General features: G+C 41.0%; 1 non-coding gene across 1 annotated transcript; it reads left to right on the top strand.

Moving 5' to 3' along the window:
* The first annotated feature begins 2,203 nt into the window (after window positions 1–2,203).
* On the top strand, window positions 2,204–2,394 carry LOC119263529. Its single transcript, XR_005130335.1, has one exon. It is a non-coding gene; the product is annotated as a U2 spliceosomal RNA (small nuclear RNA).
* Window positions 2,395–6,107: the final 3,713 nt, after the last annotated feature.

Raw genomic sequence — 6,107 nt, 5'->3', positions numbered from 1 at the left:
TACATAAGCATTGCCATTTCAAAGCCCTTTTGAGCCTCATTAGGGGGGGAAACCTGGAGGATGGCTTCCACGTCTTCTCTGATGTTCTAAGGTAAAGAAGAGGCACCTGCCGTCTGCTTAAACCAGCACAGAGAGAGAAGAGGAATTGCAGTGCAGGAGTGCTGGAATGAAACACTTCATACTGGTAACATTCAGTTGTGTTGCACTGTTCAGTGATAGTACACATTAACTGCAATAGAACCAGTCCAGCATTTAATTGATTCTCACAGTTCCCAATGAGTCTACTAACTGTACTTTTATCTTATTGGGCAATGGTTTGGCCAAAATCAAATGTACACCATGTTCTGTTTTCTGATCTCTGTAAATATAGTCGATCAGCCAGGTTTGGTGTCCAAAGTCTGCTTCTTTAATCCATCTGTTAGCACTGTATTCCTGACTTATCACACACCTCAGACCATGTTTAATTGAGTTGAATTAAGTAATCTCGATTAGATCTGGCTATGTGGTTTCTGACACTGTATGATATTGTAGTGTGCCGCTGACACTGGCACTGAGAGACACAGAGAGGGTCCACGGCCCTTACAAACAAGACTAGCTATGTTGTTTTACGTTGATCCTTGTCAGTTTACATTGTGTGTGTTTATTATGTGTCAAGGTGTGTGTTTAATTGGAGGATTTGTGTGTTGTGTTATATTACCATATGCTATTGTCTTCGGGTTTCAAGATGCCTGTTAGCACTGTTTTTAGCAGCTTATGTAAAAATTTAAAATAATAAAGATTTTTTGAGAGCTCTTCACTTGAGGCAATGGTTCTATTGTATTTAGAACTATGAGTTCTACACAGAACCATTTCATGCTTAAATGGTTCTTTGAATGGTGAGATGGTTCTTCAGACTGGTGGAGAATGTGTTGTATATGGTTCAATATACAGCCTTTTTGTTCTATATAAATGGTTTCCAAAAAAGTTCTTCTATTGTAACAGAACTGACATCATAAAAGTAGAAGAACCCTTTTTACTGCTTACCTTTATGGTAAGTCTATTTGATATTACCTAACAACTCAACATATGGACACTGGTATTGGCACAAACCTCTTAATCATTGAATTCAGATGTTTTCAGGCCCGTTGCCACAGGTTTATAAAATCAAGCACCTAGTCATGCAGTCTGCCTTTACAAACAATTGTAAAAGAATGTGTCATTCTAAAGAGCTCAATGAATCTGGGTGTGGTACTATGATAGGATGCCACCATTGCCACAAGACATTTCGGAACATTTCTTCCCTTTTACATATTCCACAATCAGTTGCTGAGGTGCACGAGTGCATAAAAGACTCCAATGCTCTACTGACTCAATTACTACAGAATTCCAAACCTGCTCTGGCATTAACATCAGCACAAAAACAGTGCATCGGGAGCTTCATAGCATGTGTTTCTGTGGCCAAGCAGCTGCATGCCAGTCTTACATCAATAAGCACAATGCCAAGCGTTGGATGGAGTGGTATAAAGCACACCACCACTGGACTCTGGAGCAGTGGAAATGCATTCTGTAGAGTAACAAAGTTGTGCCAACTGTGAGGTTTGGTAGAGGAAGCATAATGATATGGTTATTCAGGGGTTGGCCTAGGACAATTTTGGACATTTTGCACAACTATATGCTTCTAACTTTGTGGGAACAGCTTGGGGAAGGCCCTTTTCTGTTCAGTAAGGTCACAAAGCAAGATCCTTAAAGGCATGGCTGGGTGAGTTTGGTGTGGAAGACACCACACAGAGCCCTGACCTCAACCCTATCAAACATTATCAGGATGTAACAGAGATTGTGAGCCAGGCCCCCTCATCCAACATCAATGTCTAACCTCACCAATGCTCTTCTGGATGAGCATTCAGACACCAAACACATCTTGACTCATTAACTACTCTTGACATTTGGAGAGATTTGTTTCACAGTTATATCCACCAAGGGCCTTGTTTTATAATTTTTTTAACTCTCTAGAGAGTTGTTCAGTTATTTTTGAGGATTCTATATACATTTCCATGAGGAAGTCAACCATTGTGTTACTAACACGGTGAGTACATAAGCCTAATGAAGCTTTCTTCATTTTGACTTCGTCATCATGGTACCATGCAGCACAGGAACCTCTCATACAATTGAGAAAAATAACATAGTAGCCACAATGTCACGAGCCATCACAAACATCAACATCAACATCGCTTCTCGGCCTTTTGGCTAAGATCAAGTGTAGTATCTGTTCTTATCAGTTTAATATCTGATACGTCCTCTATATGAGGACTACATATTAAATTGATTTTTAGAACAGGGAGACGGAAGAGGAGCTTGCTCCGTCCGCTCCACGCATCGACCCGGTATTGCAGTACCTCCGGGAACGGTGCACCTCGATGATAACAACCTCATCCTCAACACGGACAAGACAAAGGAGCTGATAGTGGACATGAGGAAGGAGAGGAGACCTCATCGGCCACTTTTCATCCGGGAGCTCGAGGTGGAGAGGGTGAGCAGCTTTAAATACCTGGGTGTCCACATCAGTGAAGACCTCACATGGTCACTGAACACCAAGCAGCTAGTCAGAAAGGCTCAACAGCGGCTGTACTTCCTGAGGAGGCTAAGGAGGTTTGGGATGTCTCCGGTGATCCTCAGCAACTTCTACAACTGCGTCATTGAGAGCCTCCTGACCAGCTGCATCACCGTGTGGTACGGCAGCTTGACCGTGATGGATCGTAAATGCCTACAGAGAGTGGTGAAGACTGCAGAGAAGATCACCAATTCTCCACTGCACTCTCTGCAGAACATTTACAACCACAGAGTCCAAAGGAAGGCTGCCTCCATCATCAAAGACCCCACCCACCCCCAGCACGGTCTGTTCAAACCTCTGCCCTCAGGACGGAGGTATAGGAGTATGATGTGCAAGACCTCCAGGCTAAAGAACTCCTTCTTCCCCACCGCAATCAGAGTTCTGAACCAGAAATAACTATTCACACTTCGGTCTGCCAGACTTAGGTACAGACGTGTGATGTGTACCCCACTGGTAAAGAACTCTCTCCTCAGGAATAACCTGCAACTACTGTCACTTTAACTGTAGCACATGTTTACAATTGCACTATCGCACTTTACTACTCATTTCTGCTGCAGATAATCATGTTCCCGGCAAGGCACAGCACTATTTACCCATACCACTGTAATTTATACATTGCACTATTTCTTGATTAATATATATGGTTGTATATATACTCTTTATATTCTTAATGTTATATCTGGCATTCTTAGCGAGGAGCAAAGTAAGCTTTTCATTGTATATAAGGAAACCTGTTTCCTCTGTACATATGACAATAAACACTTTGAACTTGATATGAGAAGAATTGATTGACAATGCCAGCAGTCTGGTTTGGCAACCATGTCCAGTTAACATTAGGATCTTAGGTGATAGAATGTGGACATGAGGGAGAAGAGTGGTGCAAAAGCTCTGTCAGATTGAGTCTGTAAACACTGCTGGCTTAAAAGAGAGAGAGAGAGAGAGAGAGAGAGAGAGAGAGAGAGAGGGTGGGGGGTGAGGGCAGAGGTAAAGTTTCTTTACGACAGTAAATGATCATGCTGTCAGTTAAGAACTGTGATTATATGTCATTTTAAATGTCATCATAAACTAAATGACTTTCTATGTTCTTAGATGTGCTTTGCTTTATACAATTAATTGCTACATTTATGTGACATGTCAATCCCATTGTACATGAAGGGTCCTGAAATTAGAATCTGTGAGTATCAGTGGGGAAAAAATAGCACTCAGCATGACAGATACACTCAGCATTTATAGATTCATGTTGATAAGTAATTAGGTTTTGTGTTTTGCCCTGGTTTGTTTTTCTTTTTTTTTTTTTCAAATGACATGGCAAAGTCTCTGTACTCCTAAACTCCTACCTTTTTGGTCCACCTTGGACATGTAAGTAGCTCATTTGTTGCTGCACAGTTTGTGTTGGTCATGTTGTAGTCCTACATCTTTGGTCACAGGACACTACCCACAGGACACTGTTGGATGGATATTTTTTTGCTTTAGTTGGTGAACTATTCCCAGTCCAGCAGTGACATTGAGGTGTTTACAAACTCCACCAGTACTGCTGTAGCGTGTTAACATGTGTGCTGGTATGAGAGGATCAGACACTGCTGGAGAATAGTCCACTATTCTGAGAGATGCTTCTGAGAGAAACAGGTAGACTACAGTCAGAGATTGTAGAACTACAAACTAGGGGGTAGTGAGCACACTTGCAGAGAGTGATGGGCAGCTCTAACCACAGCAGTTGGGGGTTAGATGTGTTGCCTAAGGGCTCTTGAGTCACGTACTGTCGGTTCAGGGGATCTAATTGGTGATCTTCCGGTCATGAGGCTGGTTCCCAAACCTCCAGCTCACTACTGTTTGCTATACTAGCTATAGAAATTGATAGCTAGAATTAGATGTTAGGTAGAATTAGAATTAGGTCAGCTAAAATTAGCCATCATGTTGGGGATCAGTTTGTATGTGAGTTCTGCAGTTCAGTGTGGAGACTTACCTCCACACCTTGTCTTGTCAGGTACTCTAAAGAAACAATGTGGACCCATCTTATCAGTCTTCATTATTCATTTGAGAACCCCTGATGTACTAAACAAATCATTTTCACTTGCCAACTTAATGTTGAATGCTACAGCTTTGATCAAACTGTGGCTGTTATTTTTGTAGCTAACCTACTACTACTACTCATAATAATAATAATAACAATAATAATATTAATAATAACAAACAATAGTTTTAATTATATATTATCATTATTACACTTAAAAATGTACATACAAGAAATGATTTGTTATACAAATGACAAATTCTGTAACACTGCCATGACAACTGAACTGAACAACGACAAAGAATGGCCAGGAGTGCTTTATTCCCAAGGGAGGGGCAAGATTCCCCTTTACAAAACTTTTATTTTTATACACATGCTGACATTGTCAAAATACGGTTAGGTTCTTATAGAAGATGCTCTATTATCTGTTTACCCTGCAGAGTGTGATTGCAGCACTGTTCCCCATTTCCTCTGGTGAAATAACATGTCACTTTCTCCTCTCACTACTGCAAAGCAATTACAAATGGCCTGCTTTCTGTCATATCCATGTTTGCTTTTGCATAATGGACTTGTCACTGTCATTCCCTGCATTATGGAGAAAAGGGGCATCATTAATCTTTAATTAATACATCTGCCAACAGACATTTGCACTTCACTTGTATAAATTCATGACACCGAGTTCATTTGCTACTAATGGCAAAGAGGCTCAGATAAATTTCTGGAGGTAGAACTTATTCTTTAGAGCACCACTGGCACTGATAATATTATGCATGCGATCTTTATCAGATGAATGAACTCTGCTTTCTCTGCCTCTATCATAATGAGCCACTTGACACACAGAGTGGCTCTGGCGTTCTTCACATGGCAAATTAGATCATCTCTCTTTCACACCACAAACTGTGCATAAGCCTGCATTGATGTTCAGGCAGCACTCTAGTGCAGATTTTCCAACACAGCCTAGATTAAATCAGCTTCCGTTCACACTTGGCCTTCAGTCTGGTTTAATTGCTTTCCTCAAAACTACATTAAACAAACAACGGAAACAAAAAACTTCCAGTTTTGAGAAATATTGAAGATAAAGAAAAAATCCTACCAAAGTGGCCATGCCTGTGCACACACACACAGCCTTCAATGTAAATAAAATCTGAGCAGGCCTGTTCAATCTCAGGAGAATTTCATCGTCTTACCTTAAAGCTTAACTTTCATTTGAAAAGTGTGGAGCGGTGGAGGGGATTTTTCATGCTCTCAGGGGTCTTCTTGTTCAGCTCTGTAGATCGATAATGTCAATAAAGTAACATCAACAGCAGGCCAGGGCATTGAATGTTTGGTAGAGTGAGAAAATGAGACTGATTTCACTCTGCAGCTCTCAGCCATCCTCATGTGTTTTCTCTCTCTGGTCCTTTCACAGCTGGATCAATTCAGATATGGCACGGCTCATGGCTCACACAATCCTAAAATGAATGGTTCCTAAATTACTCTTGGCATGGATATATATGTTTCTAGGAAAAT

The sequence above is a fragment of the Pygocentrus nattereri genome, chromosome 5 (assembly GCF_015220715.1).
Source record: "Pygocentrus nattereri isolate fPygNat1 chromosome 5, fPygNat1.pri, whole genome shotgun sequence".
In the NCBI taxonomy this organism is placed as follows: domain Eukaryota; kingdom Metazoa; phylum Chordata; class Actinopteri; order Characiformes; family Serrasalmidae; genus Pygocentrus; species Pygocentrus nattereri.
This window is presented reverse-complemented; position numbering and strand designations above follow the sequence as displayed.